The following is a 17442-nucleotide window of genomic DNA, read 5'->3' on the forward strand; positions in this document are numbered from 1 at the left end:
ATATATTATTGCGAAATAGGGGAGAGAGTGTCACTGAAATGATACAGGATTTGGGACGGACATGATTAAAACAAAGGCGTTTTTCCTCGCGGAGCAATATTCTCACGAAATTCCAATCACCAGCCTTCTCCTTAGAATGCGAAAATATTTTGTTGACGCCGGCCTATACAGGGACAAAGGATCACCATGATAAAATAAGGAAAATCAGAGCTCGTACGGAAAGATACAGGTGTTAGTTCTTTCCGCGCGCTATACGAGATTGGAATAATGGAGAATTGTGAAGGTGGTTCGACGAACCCTCTGTCAGACACTCAAATGTGATTTGCAGAGTATCCATGTAGATGTAGACGATCCCGAGACCGGGCACACGTTACGTACTATCTGTTGGTTTTCAACATGTGATGAGACATAATTTTTCTTTTACCTTCCAAGTGACGCAAACTGAACATGATAACCTGATAAAATGTGGGCGGCATAGGAGAAAGTTCGTTGTGTGGCCTGGTTCATACAGACGACTATAGATACGCAAGTGGAACGAAACTTTCGAACACAATATCGTAGTCAACAGCCGTCACTATCGACTTCTCGGGCTTCACATACGTCATTTAAGGAAATATACATCTACTTCTACGTGATTACTCTGCTATTCACAATAAAGTGCCTGGCAGAGGGTTCAATGAACCACGTTCAAGCTGTCTCTCTACCGTTCCACTCTCGAACGGCACGCGGGAAAAACGAGCACTTAAATTTTTCTGTGTGAGTCCTGATTTCTCTTATTTTATCGTGATGATCATTTCTCCATAGGTAGGTGGGTACCAACAGAATGTTTTCGCAATCGGAGGAGAAAACTGGTGACTGAAATTTCATGAGAAGATCCCGTCGCAGCGGAAAACGCCTTTGTTTTAATGACTGCCACTCCAGTTCACCTATCATGTCTGTGACACTATCTCCCCTATTTCGCGATAATGCAAAATGAGCTGTCCTTCTTTGTACTTTTTCGATGTCCTCCTTCAGTTCCACCTGTTGCGGATCCCACACCGCACAGCAATACTCCAGAACAGGGCGGACAGGCGTGGTGTAAGCAGTCTCTTTAGTAGACTTGCTGCTCCTTCTAAGTGTTCTGCCCAATGAATCGCAGTCTTTGGTTTGCTCCACCCACAATATTATCTATGTGATCTTTCCAGTTTAGGTTATTTGTAATTATAATCCCTAAGTATTTAGTTGAATTTACAGCCGTCAGATTTGTGTGACTTATCGCGTAATTAAAATTTAGCTGATTTCTTTTAGTACTCATGTGAATAACTTCACACTTTTCCTTATTCAGTAGTGTTCTCCATAAAGGTGGGGCGGGGGAAGGGGGGGGGGCGGTTCGACCATCTGCTTCAGACGCCAACGTGGCCAAGATACGGCAGGTTTTTGCAAGCAATTCGACGAAGTCGGCGAGTACGGCAGACAGAGGGGTGGAAATGAGACGATCAACAGTTCACATTTGTCTTGCATAATATGTTACGACCATATTCCTACAAGTTACGTTGCACTTAGGTATCGGGCGTCGTCTATATGAACCAGACTACACACTGAGCTTTCTCCTGTGGTGTCCATTTTTTATTATGTTTTCAATTTTAAGTCAAAATTGTGTCATTTGGTTGGTAACAAATAAGTTATGAGTTATCACATGTTGAAAACCATTTGTTAACATCTAATATAGTTTTAAATTTATTGAAGTCTTAAACTGTAAAGATAATTTATGGACCCTCAGTATATCTGCACTACGCATGAGAATAACTGAAATAGCAGTCATACTATCAAAGAAAACGTATTCACTGCCAAACACAGTTGTCCTCATATTATTATGCGAGGGATGGTACACAATGAACTAGCGTGGAGGAACCCAAAACTTTATACGAAAGCAATAGTAACATGCTAAGCATTCCTTTAACATCGAATAATCTGAACTAACCAGAGGACAAATGCTAAAAAGCAGGTAATTATTGGTCTGGTATGAAGTTTTATGCCGCTCAGGTTTTTGAGTTCCTGCCCGCTAATTCATTATATACCGTCACTCGCATAATAATATGAGGACTATTGAGTTTGCCACTGAATACGTTTTCCTTGATAGCACGACTGCTATTTCAGTTATTCTCATGCGTAGTGCAGTTCGAAACTGATAGTTTAAAGAACTACATACTGTGCTACATACTGTTTGATAAGCCGCTAATTCGCGTCCACGACGGATCCAGGAAGATTCTCTGGTTTTGGCTCCTGAGGAAGAATGGATTGCGATTCCTCCACAGGCTTCAAGCACCTACTTGAAAGTGTCTGCAACGAATTCAAGACTGTGATAAAGGTGAATGGTGGTCACATCTCATATTAATAGCCATTAGTAGGTGGCAGAATAATTTTGATCAGATGGTGTACAGCCGATCATCAGAATTAAAAGTACATACTCTTAGACGATGCGTACTCTTGATCGAACTTACAGGGAGTAAAAAAGAATGAATTACGGATTTTAGCAGAAGATTATGTTTTCTCGTTAGGAATATGGGTATAACTGCTATGGACGTTATGATAATAGTGAGACAGTCACAGGTATTTTTGTGACAATTCTATTTAGTGACGCGTTTCAAAAATATCACCATCAGATTCAACTAAGGGAACAGACACCATACAATGTACTGAGTCAAGTGTGCTGTATTGAACTATACAATATGGCGCACTTAAGTTGACTTAGTACATTGTATGGTTTCTGTCCCCTTAATGAAACTGAGCATAAGATTTTCGAAACGCGCAATTGAATAGAGTGGTCACAAAAATATCTGTGACTATTTTACTGTTATCATAGCGTCCATAGCAGTTATTCCCATACTCCTCCTATCTAGTGTCAACATGGGAGCACATCTCAATCGCCATTTTACGTCACAAATGCAATGTTTCCTCGTACTTGTGTCACAAGCATCGACCGCAGTAAATTGATTGATCTTCCGAGGTGTAAAAAAGAAAATGAATTACGAATTTTAGTAGAAAATTATGTTTGCTGCTATTTATGTCACAAGCATCGTACATACTAAGTAATAGATTGTATTACATTACTGGCCATTAAAATTGCTACACCAAGAAGAAATGCAGATGATAAACGGGTATTCATTGGACAAATATATTATACTAGAACAGACATGTGATTACATTTTCACTCAATTTGGGTGCATAGATCCTGAGAAATCAGTACCCAGAACAACCAGCTCTGGCCGAAATATCGGCCTTGATACGTCTGAGCATTGAGTCAAACAGAGCTTGGATGGCGTGTACAGGTACAGCTGCCCATGCAGCTTCAATATGATACCACAGTTCATCATGAGTAGTGACTGGCGTATTGTGACGAGCCAGTTGCTCGGCCACCATTGACCAGACGTGTTCAATTGGTGAGAGATCTGGAGAATGTGCTGGCCAGAGCAGCAGTCTAACATTTTCTGTATCCAGAAAGGTCCGTACAGGACCTACAACATGCCGTCGTGCATTATCCTGCTGAAATGTAGGGTTACGCAGGGATCGAATGAAGGGTAAAGCCACGGGTCGTAACACATCTGAAACGTAACGTCCACTGTTCAAAGTGCCGTCAATACGAACAAGAGGTGACCGAGACGTGTAACCAATGGCACCCCATTCCATTAGGCCGGGTGATAAGCCAGTATGGCGATGACGAACACACGCTTCCAATGTGCGTTCACCACGATGTCGCCAAACACGGATGCAACCATCATGATGCTGTAAACAGAACCTGGATTGATCCGAAAAAATTACGTTTTGCCATTCGTGCACCAAGGTACGTCGTTGAGTACACCATCACATCCTGTCTGTGATGTAGCTTCAAGGGTAACCGCAGCCATTGTCTCCGAGCAGAGAGTACATGCTGCTGCAAACGTCGTCGAACTGTTCGTGTAGGTGGTTGTTGTCTTGCAAACGTCCCCATCTGTTGACTCAGGGATCGAAACATGGCTGCACGATCCGTTACAGCCATGCGGATAAGATGCCTGTCATCTCGACTGCTAGTGAGACGAGGCCGTTGGGATCCAGCACGGCGTTCCGTATTACCCTCCTGAACCCACCGATTCCATATTATGCTAACAGACATTGGATTTCGACCAACGCGAGCTGCAATGTCGCGATGCGATAAACCGCAATCGTGATAGGCTACAATCCGTCCTTTATCAAAGTCGGAAACGTGATGGTACGCGTTTCTCCTCTTTACACGAGGCATCACAACAACGTTTCACCAGGCAACGCCGGTCAACTGCCGCGTGTGTATGAGAAATCGATTGGAAAATTTCCTCATGTCAGCACGTTGTAGGTGTCGCCACCGGCGCCAACCTTGTGTGAATGCTCTGAAAAGCTAACCATTTGCATATCACAGCATCTTCTTCCTGTCGGTTAAATTTCGCGCCTGTAGCACGTCATCTTCGTGGTGTAGAAATTTTAACTGGCAGTAGTGTATTATGGACGTTATGATAATAGTGAAACAGTCACAGGTATTTTTGTGACCATTCTATTTAGTGACGCGTTTAGAAAATATCACCATCAGATTCAGTCAAGGGAACAGACACCACACAATGTACTGAGTCACCTTAAGTGAGCTGTATTGAACTATACAATATGGCGCTCTTAAGTTGACTCAGTACATTGTATTGTGTCTGTTCCCTTAATGAATCTGAGAACCATATCTTCGAAACGCGCAACTGAATAGAGTCGTCACAAAAAATATCTGTGTCTATTTTACTGTTATCGTAGCGTCCGTAGCAGGTATTCCCATACTCCTCCTATCTAGTGTCAACATGGGAGCACACCTCAATCTCGATTTTACATCACAAATGCAATGTACTTGTATTGGTTAAAAACAGTCTTGGTTGCAGTTTGCTTTTTTATTTTTCAACTACGCGTTTCGCCTTATTTAGGCATCTTCAGGCTGATCTTTTCTACATGGACGCGAGTGACTGCAAGACCTGCATAACGCGTTCCCTTTCACAGGGGCGAGTAACGGAATAAGATGGGATTCAGGTAGTAAGCATGATGGGGATCATGTAGTGAGCATGATGCTTACTACCTGAGCCCCATCTTACCCTGTTACTCGCCCCTGTGAAAGGGAACACGTTATGCAAGTCTTGGAGTCACTCGCGTCCATAAAGAAAAGATCAACCTGAAGATGCGTAAATAAGGCGAAACGCGTAGTTGAAAAATAAAAAAGCAAACTGCAACCAAGACTGTTTTTAACCAATACTGTTAAGCACTGGTTTGCTGTGTGCCATGTATGGATTGCAATGTACATGTGTCACAAGCATCGTACATAGTAAATTGATCGATTCTCTGGGGTGTAAAAAAGAGAATTAATTACGAATTTTAGCATAAAATTATATTTGCTCCTATTTATGTCACAAGCATCTTACATAGTAATGGCTCTGAACACTATGGGACTTAACTTCTGAGGTCATCAGTCCCCTAGAACTTAGAACTACTTAAACCTAACTAATCTAAGGACATCACACACATCCATGCCCGAGGCAGGATTCGAACCTGCGACCGTGGCGCTCGCGCGGTTCCAGATTGTAGCGCCTAGAACCGCGTACATAGTAAGTAATATATTGTATTATTAAAGTTAACGAATAAATCTTAATAGTTAAGTAGGAAATAGTAAAATTATTGGTTAATCAGCTTCTTCTCTACAATATTATTTGAAATAATGATCATGATTTTTCGTTCTCTTCGAACTGCAGGGGCCAATTTCTCATTGAGCTAAAATCACAAAAAAGTCTTTATTATGCGTAAAAGATCCGAATATCTTAAGCACCACACTCAGTGGAAGTATAGCTGTGCCGGTGGGTCGTGCCCGGATAGCTCAATCGGTGAAGCATTTCCCTGCAAAAGGCAAAGGTTCCGGGTTCGAGTCCCGACCCTTCACACAGTTTCACTCTACCAGTAAGTTTCATGAGTCATCCCCCCCCCTATTCCCCCCCCCCCCATTATCAAGTACTTAAGTACTTCCACAGTCAAGCCACTTGGAGACGTCGACTGGACCGCTTTGTGCTGAGCGACATCGGAGCGGCTGCAGCTGCCCACGCAACTCTGGCGGCGGCTTCTCCGCCCGGATTACCGGAAGCTCGCAGGCCGCGAAGGCTCTGCGTAAAAAACGCAGCGGGCGGCCGCCCCCGGGCGAGGTAATGCCCCACATCATGGCTGGCGCTGTTCCCTTTTGCAAACCGCTCTCAGCGAATGTGTCGCCTCCCCTGTCCAGACTGCTCCGCGCCTCGCTTCATTTTTCGATTAAATTCTACTTTTTTATTATTGAAATACTGATTACACAGGAGTGACATTATCTACATCAAAGGCGCCCCCTCCCCCCCTCTCTCTCTCTCCCGTCTCCGTGCTTGTCCCCTCTTCCACTTCCCCTCTGTCCTCCCACCGCAATCCTCCTGCAGTCTCTTTTTCCTTTCCGTAGTCTATTTGTCCGGAGCGCGCTCGCCGCCCGTGCATATGTACGCGTATATTTTTTTTCCTCCCCCCCTCCCGTCCGCGGAAGGTATTTTTATTATATTTTTATGACCGACATCAAAGACTAAATCTGTTGATCAGCGAACTCATATGTAAATTATAACAAAAATGTGATTATATCTTGCGCGAGTGTGACTGTCACCGGGCGGTTCTTTTGATCTGCGCTGCGGCCCGTGTTGTTATTTTAACAGTCGAATCCCATTACAGAGAATTTCCATGCGCGCGGCCAGTCGCGTCCGCCTACCGGCCGTTTTCTCTCTTCTCCTCTGTCTCTGCCGCACAGACTACGTCTCTCTGTCTCCCGACAGCGTGTTTTTTGGCGCTAGAAATGTGTACATGCTCATCCGCTCCTGTTTTTGTGTGGGTGTGTGTCGCGCACGGGCGCGCGCGTGTGTGTGCGTGTCCCTGTTTTTCATTTTTCACTGCGTTACGGGAGCAGACGGGATAACGAGCGCGTGACAAAGGTTTGCGGTAGCATCGCTGACGCATTCTCGATTCCTGCAACAAGATCACGGACCATTCGTTTGCATATCTACTCCAAAACTGCGCCAGTACACCTACTCTGCTTACCTGCGAACTGACCGTTCAAAACCCACAATTGTTCTGTAATGTAATACATTCGCAAGAACTGCAACCAAGCAAACTGACAGCATTGGTTGTAAGAGATTTGAAATCATTTATTACAGCGGATCGATTTCGGTCATGAAAGCACATATTACAGCTTCCACGTGGCGTCAGTACAGAAGAACGTAACAGTTTACTACCAAATTTTGAATTCAAAATCTGGTCGTTAGTTGCTATGTTCTATTTTGACGTCTTGTTGAAGTTGTAATAGGAGCTTTTATTATTCAAGACTTACATTTGCACTCAACACGATCACACAGTGACTGGAATCGATTTGCTGTAATACACTGCTAGCCACCGTAAATGCAACACCCTGAAGGAAGCATCCGAATCAAGTGAAATATACACCATGAGTTTGCAGCGATGAGATATGCAACTGATTAGAATTTCAGCGCAGACGCACATCACGCGCGCTTGTGGCGCCACCTCATAGCGCCATTTAAGGCTTGGCGATTTCGACGAGTGTACGTTCGGCAAGTGTGTTTACCTTGTGGTTGTTTCACAAGACGATCAGTTATGCCTCGTAGACAACAGCGAACATCTTTTGATCAAGTATCCGAGTTCGACAGAGGAAGGATAGTGGCTTACCGAGATTGTGGATTATCCTACAGAGAAATCGCTAGTCGTGTTGGACGAAACCAAACAACTGTAATGCGGATATGTGACCGTTGGATGCAGGAGGGTACGACGGACCGACGTGGTCGATCGCATTCACCTCGGTGCACCACTGCACGTGCTGATAGGCAAATTGTGCGCATTGCAGTGACGGATCGCCGAGTGACATCCCGAACCATAGCACAGCACATTGCGTCTGTAACGCATCATCCAGTGTCTGCGCGTACCATTCGACGCCGTTTACAGCAGAGTGGTCTGTCCGCAAGACGTCGATTGCTTCGTCTACCATTGACGCAGAACCACAGACGTCTCCGTCGCCAATGGTGTGATGACAGAAGGATGTGGACGGCAGAATGGAATGACGTTGTCTTTACTGACGAGGCACGCTTCTGTCTGCAGCACCATGATGGTCGGATTCGAGTGTGGAGACACCGTGGAGAGAGGATGCTGGACAGCTGCATTATGCACCGCCACACTGGTCTTGCACCGGGTATTATGGTATGGGGGCGGTATTGGATATAACTCTCATACGCCTCTAGTACGCATTGCCGGTACTTTAAATAGCCGGCGCTACATATCCGAGGTGCTGGAGCCAGTTGTCCTTCCTTACATTCAGGGCTCAGCCACAGCCATATTTCAACAGGATAATGCGCGACCACACGTGGCACGCATTGTCCAAAGGTTCTTCGTCAGTAACCAGATTGAATTGCTTCCCTGGCCGGCTCACTCTCCGGATCTTTCGCCGATAGAAAACATGTGGTAAATGGTTGCTCAACGAGTGACCCAGATTACATCCACAGCTGCCACACCAGATGATATTTGGCAACGTGTGGAAGCTGCTTGGGCTGCTGTACCCCAGGAACACATCCAACGTCTCTTTGACTTAATGCCGAGACGAGTGGCAGCGGTGATCTCCAACAATGGCGGCTACTCTGGCTACTGATTCTGGCAGGTACCACATGTCACAGACATCTGTAAACGTAATCATTTGATACTTGGTCAACATGTTATCTACAAAATAAATTTTGATGTGTTACCTCTTGTCTTTCTTGGTATTGCATTTACGGTGGCCAGCAGTGTAGATGATTTCAAACCTCCTCCGATCGATGCTGCGAATTTTCTTGTTTACACTATTAATGGTTCAAATGGCTCTGAGCACTATGGGACTCAACTTCTGAGGTCATTAGTCCCCTAGAACTTAGAACTAGTTAAACCTAACTAACCTAAGGACTTCACACACATCCATGCCCGAGGCAGGATTCGAACCTGCAACCGTAGCGGTCTCGCGGTTCCAGACTGCAGCGCCTAGAACCGCACGGCCACTTCGGTCGGCACAGTATTAATATTGTGGTCGTTGAACACATTGTTCCATAGGAATCCATCCTCAACAAAATTTGCAAGAGTTACTACCTTCTCACAGAAGAGATAGACATCTGTTTTCTAAAGGCGATGCTATCTTTTCGTTTCCGAAGTTGTAATTGTTCTTCCACACCGATCAACTAGTGCTGCAGACCATATAAATTTATGTCTAATGTGCATTTACATGTGCATTTACATGTACATCTACATCTACAGACATTCTCCGTAAGTCACCGTACGTTGCATGTCGGAGGGTCACCATTACTCCTACTTGTCGTTTCCTCTCCTGCTCCATACCCAAATGCCAACGGCCTTGCCGCAGTGGTAACACCGGTTCCGTCAGATCACCCAAGCTAAGCGCTGTCTGGCTGGGCTGGCACTTGTATGGGTGACCATCCGGTCTGCCGAACGCTGTTGGCAAGCAGGGTGCACTCAGCCGTTGTGAGGCAAACTCAAGACCTACTTGATTGAGAAGTAGGGGCTCCGGTCTCGTAAACTGGCATACGGCCGGGAGAGTGATGTAATGATCACAAGGCCCTCCATATCCACATTCCGTGACGCTTGTGGGCTAAGGATGACTCCGGTGGCCGATCGGTACCATTAGGCCTTCCTAGGCCTGTTCGGACATTACTTTAGTGCACACCCAAATACACTCAGCGGAAAGCATCTTTTTGCTTGCCTCCATACTAGCCCTAACCCCTCTGCTCGGTTCTGCATTTCCCGGAGCGCGAAACCGAGGAACGCCTCGAATTTCTTTGCAGTATAACAGTAACAGTTTTAAAAAAGTATTAATAAAGGATTTTCCCCACTTGTCTACTCCTACCTTCTCCCGTCTCTCAGTGACAGCTGAAGATTATCCTCACTTTTTCATTTGAAATTGATGCTGTAATTTCTCAATATTTTTCAGAGCTCTACATTTTCCACAGTTTTACATATACAGACATGATTGGTGCGTGCATACAACCACAAACTGACCAAGTTTGCATCTAGCGCCCTACGTATGTTCTATGAGCGCACTTGAAGTCACACCTACACGTCCAAGTGGTAGTCAGGTTCGTTCTATACCCTACGTGTCAACATCGTGTCAGTGGTCAACACAGCGGCATTGAGACATTCTCTCAGCTGTTCCAGTGTTCTCGGCAGTGGGGGTACGTAAACACGGTCCCCAATTCACCCCGAAACGTAAGAACTCACAAGGCGTGAAGTCAGGCAACCTGGGGGCGCCAAGTGAATAGAGCCACATCGTCTTCGCCACCATGCCAAATCCAATAATGCGGAAATTCGTCGTTCTGATAGTGGGGCGCCCCGTCTCATAGGAAGAGGAAATCAGCAGTGGAAACACCCACAACTGCAACATATCAAGGTAAGAGTCTTTTCACAGAAGATAAACGGTCCATGCAGCTTCGTCTGGTACACCGCAAAGAAGCGTTAAAAATCGGTGAATTTCAATGATGCGCCACAGTTTCACGTGGATGTTGAGTGCACAACGCTCTCACACTGTGGTGATTAACCTTTCCAGATAAATGGAAGGTTGCTTCGCCGCTGAATGTCAGCCTGGGGGCGAAACGTTCATCCTCAAGTGCTTCTTGCCTTGTGATACAAAATTGAAGGCACCAGCCATAATCTACCGGTTTTAACTGTCGCACGAGCTGCGGATGACACACTTTTGAAATGCAACCACCGTCTTAAAATCTTCTACACAGTTTACTGCGGTATTCCAAGTCCTGGATTCAGCGGACAGTTGATTATTATGGAACGCGTAAGAAACTCTCCCTCATGCTTTTCAAGAACGCATCTGGCACATCTGATCGATCGGTACTTTTCCTTTTACAGAGACAGCCAGTTTGGTTAAATTGTCGGTAGCAAGGCACAATGCTCTGTTTACGACGGTTCTTTTCCGTAATTCCTTCTGGAAGTACCCTGCACTATAATAAAAGTAGAATTTTATTAATCAGTTCATTGTTCAAATGGTTCAAATGGCTCTGAGCACCATGGGACTTAACTTCTGAAGTCATCAGTCCCCTAGAACTTAGAACTACTTAAATCTAACTTGTTGTGGCGTAGGTTAACAGCCACGCCACTCGGAAGTAGCCGAAAGGCACGCGTTAACTCACGCAGGCTAGAGATAGGTCTGAAACAGGATACGTAATGAATGCTATAAAGAAAAGTACGTAGCTGCTGGAATACTTAACTTTAATCCATCCTTGTTGTACATCGCTATTGACGATACAAGTGAGACTCTGTAGATTCAGGCAATAAACTACTAATGGCGCCTTGCTAGGTCGTAGCCATTGACTTAGCTGAAGGCTATGCTAACTAGCTGCTCGGCTAATGAGCGATGCTTCGTCCGTGTAGTCGCTAGCAAAGTCGTCCGTACAACTGGGGCGAGTGCTCGTCCGTATCTCGAGACCTGCCGTGTGGTGGCGCTCGGTCTGCGATCACTGACAGTGGCGACACGCGGGTCCGACATGTACTAATGGACCGCGGCCGATTTAAAGCTACCACCTAGCAAGTGTGGTGGCTGGCGGTGACACCACATTCCTCCCCCGCAAATCGGCGAACGGTCGTGGTGTAAGGTTTCCGCCCGCCGTGGGGAGGGCTCCATGTTGACGTATGCGATGAGGTGGGGAGCCTAACAACAGGCGAGGCTGTGCCACCCGCACCCTGCCATTCGCTCCGAGGGGAGCTAGGAAACGCCTGAAAACCTAGTCCAGGGTGCACGTCAACATGCGGTGTATGTGCCCTGAGAGATACAGGAGGGGCCGAAGGGTCGACCTCCATTTGGTCGGGGTACCCGACGGGCAAAGACGACATCTGGTCCGGAGCGGGCAAGAGTTCCATGGCGGAGGACATCTGGTCACGGGAAGCGATCGGCGGCGCGTGACCCGGGAGGCGCCAGGCGGTTGCAACTTCGCGTCCACTGCGGACGGCGCCGGCGGGAGAACAGGCGGCGGCGGCAGCGGCGGCGTCGCGTCGTCATGGGGCAAAATGGAAGGCAGCGTCGGTAACACCTGGGGATGAGATGAGCCAGTAGATGGGTCCCCAGGGCGCTGACCGGACGGCACAGTCGCTGAAAGCAGACGGGGAGCGGCAGAACCCGGGCGACGACAGAGACGCAGCTGATTGAGATGCCGACGCACCCCACCAGAGGCCCCCAAAACCAAATACATCGCGCGGCCGAGGCAGCGAAGAATGCGCCCTGCGAGCCAACGCCGTGAACCGCGATAGTTGCGATAGAATACAACGTCGCCTGGAGCAAAAGCAGGAGTCTGCCGCTGCACAGGAACCTGATGCGGCGGATGCAGTAAAGACATCAAGGTTCGATGAGGACGAACGTGGAGCAACTCAGCCGGCGAGCGACCATCTCGGGGCTGAGATCAATACGATGACAAAAAGAGTAACAACGCGTCCTCCCGAAAATGCGACTCTTTTAACTTCAACATCTGTGACTTGAAAGTCCGGACCACCCGTTCAGCGGCACCGTTTGACTGAGGCGAAAACGGCGCGGATGTCAGATGTTGAATACCGTTGGCCGTGCAGAATGACTGATATTCTGCAGACATGAATTGTGGGCCATTGTCGGAAACAATAGTCTGCGGAAGACCTTCAATGCAAAAGATAGCAGACAATGCTTGGATGGTGGCAGATGACGTCGTGGAAGACATCCGGACAACAAAAGGAAAATTACTGAAGGCATCTACCACAACCAACCATCTAGCATTCCAGAATGGACCAGCAAAATCGATGTGCAAGCATTGCCAAGGGAAGTGGCTTTTGGCCATGCAAAGAATTTCCGCGGCGGTGCGGATTGTTGTTCGGCACACGCCATGCAAGAAGAGCACATATTCGTAATCGCAGCATCGATTCCGAACCAAGTACAGTGCTGACGAGCAAGTTGCTTTGTCCGCACGATACCCCAATGCCCTTGGTGAAGAAGCCGAGCCGGCCGCGGTGGTCTAGCGGTTCTAGGCGCTCAGTCCGGAACCGCGCGACTGCTACGGTCGCAGGTTCGAATCCTGCCTCGGGCATGGATGTATGTGATGTCCTTAGGTTAGTTAGGTTTAACTAGTTCTAAGTTCTAGGGGACTAATGACCTCAGAAGTTGAGTCCCATAGTGCTCAGAGCCATTTGAACCATTTGATTTGAAGAAGCCGTAAGACAGAGGACTGTAACGAACGTGGGACCACGACTCTGGACTGATCATTATCAGAACGCAACAACAAAACACCACGCCGTACAAAAAGTCTCTCCTTGTGAGCAAAAAATCTGCGAACCAACGGATCCTCTATCTGTGACTTTGACAAGGGCCATTGCGTAGCAACAAAACGCAAAACCGTAGCAAGGACAGGGTCAGCAGCTGTGGCTGTAGCTACACGACGAAAATCAATCGGAAACGATTCGACCACGTCATCGGCTTCAGAATCAACGAACATGCAAGCAAGTTCGGAAGAATCGAATGCTCTATCCTCAGCAACAGGCAAACAAGACAACGCATCGGCGTTTCCGTGCGTAGCAGTGGACCGATACAAGATATCGTAGCGGTACTGCGAGAGGAAAATAGACCAGCGAATGAATTTCTGCACTGTACGTGGAGGTACAGGCTTGTTCGGATGAAAAAGCGATGTCAAAGGTTTGTGGTCTGTGATGATGGTAAAGTGACAGTTAACAGCCACGCCACTCGGAAGTAGCCGAAAGGCACGCGTTAACTCACGCAGGCTAGAGATAGGTCTGAAACAGGATACGTAATGAATGCTATAAAGAAAAGTACGTAGCTGCTGGAATACTTAACTTTAATCCATCCTTGTTGTACATCGCTATTGACGATACAAGTGAGACTCTGTAGATTCAGGCAATAAACTACTAATGGCGCCTTGCTAGGTCGTAGCCATTGACTTAGCTGAAGGCTATGCTAACTAGCTGCTCGGCTAATGAGCGATGCTTCGTCCGTGTAGTCGCTAGCAAAGTCGTCCGTACAACTGGGGCGAGTGCTCGTCCGTATCTCGACACCTGCCGTGTGGTGGCGCTCGGTCTGCGATCACTGACAGTGGCGACACGCGGGTCCGACATGTACTAATGGACCGCGGCCGATTTAAAGCTACCATCTAGCAAGCGTGGTGGCTGGCGGTGACACCACATAACTAACCTAAGGACATCATACACATCCATGCACGAGGCAGGATTCGAACCTGCGACCGTAGCGGTCGCGTGGTTTCAGACTGAAACACCTAGAACCGCTCGGCTACACCGGCCGGAATTTAGGAGTTTAACTGGACTTTTCGTTGGTTTATCTAAATTTCTAATGTACATGACCTGTTAACAACTCATCTATTGCATGACTTCAATATTTAACTTGAAATTATATTTCTATTATTGTAGCGAAAGTTATCATTTGCGATTACAGTGGCCGTGCGGTTAAAGGCGCTGCAGTCTGGAACCGCAAAACCGCTACGGTCGCAGGTTCGAATCCTGCCTCGGGCATGGATGTTTGTGATGTCCTTAGGTTAGTTAGGTTTAACTAGTTCTAAGTTCTAGGGGACTAATGACCTCAGCAGTTGAGTCCCATAGTGCTCAGAGCCATTTGAACCATTTTTTTTGCGATTACGTGTTGTAAACTATCTCCATCGGCTGTGCTGGCTTATTCTCGATACATGGGTGAAGGGCAACAGCCGGATTCCATATTCCTAGATATCGGTACGGCATTTGACATGTTGCCGCACTGCTGACTGGTAACGAAGGTGCAAGGTTACGGAACAGGTTCCCTGATATGTGAGTGACCTGACGACTTCTTAGTAAGAGAAGCCAGTATGTTGCCCTCGAGGGCGATTGTTCATCAGAGAAAAGGGTATCGTCAGATGTGCTCCATGTAAGTGCGACAGGACTGCTGTTATTTTTCATATGCATAAATGGTTTGGCAGACAGGGTAAGCAGCAGTCTGGGACTGTTTGTCGATGATGCTGTGGTGTGGGGAAGGTGTCGTCGGTGAGTGACTATAGGATACAAGATGACGTAGACAAAATTTCTACTTGGCGCGGTGGAGCCACAGGACGGCGATCTAAGAGGAACGGTACCCGCAATCAGCCTTTGCTTTCTCAAGAATTAAGACAAATATGGCACTGTACTACTGTATTTGTACTGGAGCGACTTGTTTATAGTTGCGCCAGGGTTGCAGTTCTTTTTTAAAGACTGTTATGTAGTTTTACTATGCGCAGTACCAATAAACTAATTTAAGAATATATTGTGTTTTAGATGAGTGATGGATGGTGTGTCTCCTAAATTAACTGAGGTTGATGTGATTATTTATTTTCAAATGCTTTCCGAAATGTACAGTTCTGAAATCTCCGCATGAAGATAAGACAAACAATATTCTTACGATAAAAATTTTGCGTTCACTTGTTTTGTTAGCGGCATCCGTAGCGACGGAGCATTTTTGAATGAGTCACATGCTAAATGTAGGACCCTAGTTGTGATTCTCTTTACTAGTGACGTAGGTTTAGCGCGGCATTTTTATTTAGGCAGTTACACGCTTTAATTACGCGGTTTAGAATTTTATAAGAGGTGGTCACGGAAGGAGTTGATTAGCCACGAAACTAACGTAGCCAAGACTATAGTGAAGATCGCATTTTCTGTCAAGGTGCATAGTCCTCTCCTTACCGGCAATACATGGAAACATGGATTTGGTACATATAGTCGTGTTTCGCACCTTGAAATATGCAGGAACACCTGAAAGACATCGACCTCAGGCACTCGCCTAAATAAGCGCACCCCTACGATATATCTGTTCGTCATGTTACATTCGAAGATCGTGAGCGAACTGAAAGAAAGATTCTCTAAAATAATTCTGGATTTGAAAGGTATCTGAGGCTATAGAACAGACAAAGCATATAAAACTGGAGTGCTTTGCTAGTGGGCCTTTCGAACTTCCTTCAAAAAAACAGAGTATGCAGTTTAACTTCGGAATGAAAGGCTTGCTCACCTACGTATTCTAAAATTATTAATAAAGGGGAATTTACAACTTCATTGCGCTACTAGCAGGCCATCCGCGTGAGAGAAAACTAAGCACACATCAAAAATCACTCAAATGCGAAGCCACATAGCAGAATTACTTACCCATCGCGACATAGCTGCAACTTGTTGAGAGAACGTTGAACTGACGTCCTCCTAAATGGCTTCACGGACAAATATTAGACTTTCTCATTCACGAAACTCACTGATCGACGACAAAGTTTCTTGCATCTGCACGAAACTAAAACCTGCTGCTACTTGAAAATAGTTGTGAACTCTTGGCGGAGAGTATAAAATGAGTTAGAACATCTAAAAGCAATTTGATAGCACCGAAGCTAACACTTTTACTGAGCCTTACTGCACGCGTCCGTCCGCTACGGATGTCGGCTATCGTGTCTCGGTGGACTTCAGTACAGAGTATTAGCAGTCATCTTTCTGCGTTTTACGGGTGCATAATTATGCCAGTCTCAGATTTATAGTGTACTGATGTTTATAATGAAATTGGACTTAACCTAATTAAGTACAATTCCTTCAGTAGTCGGTGATTGACAAGTCCCATATAATCCCAAGTGTTAATAAGTTGGTAGTACTGACTTTGTGACGTCTGCGTTACTTCGATGTCTTGGTCAGCAGACCACGTCTGAGAATTCTCCCACGACGGAGTCTTTCCATGTGTTACTTAAGCTACGAAAGATCTACATGCGCCAAGAACATTCTAGGGCAGGAGTATGCAAAACACGGCCCGTAGGCCGCATCCGACCCGTGAAGCGATTTAATTCGGCCCGCGCTTGGGCAAATGTTTTTTAAGTAGCGCGTTATTCTTCGCGCTCGTCTGTAGAGGCCGTTAGGAATATTGCTCCGCTCAAAGCACATCAGAACGGACTTCACTTTTTTCATAAATGTTGTTGTTGAAATTAAGAATTAAAAAAAAAAAAAGAAACAATAGAGACTCCACCAGGAGCGCCCTGCCTGCAGCTGTTCGTCACTTCCTGGCTGTATTTCTTGTTTTGACATATCAAGGTTTTCTTTCTTTCGAATACGTGTGCAGTACGTCCGCTGAAACTATAAAGAGAAAAGTGGATATTAAACATCCTATCACCAGTATAGCATGGGGAGTGAAATATTTCGTTAAACAGAAAGACAACAAAGTTACGAACGTTACGTCTAACGAAATTATTGCTGTTCATAGCCATTGCTCTGTTAACCACAAGGGCTCTGTTTTAACGCGTGCATAGGCTTCTCACCCTCCAGATATGCTTTTTCTGGACTTTCCATTATAACTGGGCGTAATATTTATGGTTATAT

This window comes from Schistocerca serialis, chromosome 8 (genome assembly GCF_023864345.2).
Source record: "Schistocerca serialis cubense isolate TAMUIC-IGC-003099 chromosome 8, iqSchSeri2.2, whole genome shotgun sequence".
Classification (NCBI taxonomy): Eukaryota; Metazoa; Arthropoda; class Insecta; order Orthoptera; family Acrididae; genus Schistocerca; species Schistocerca serialis.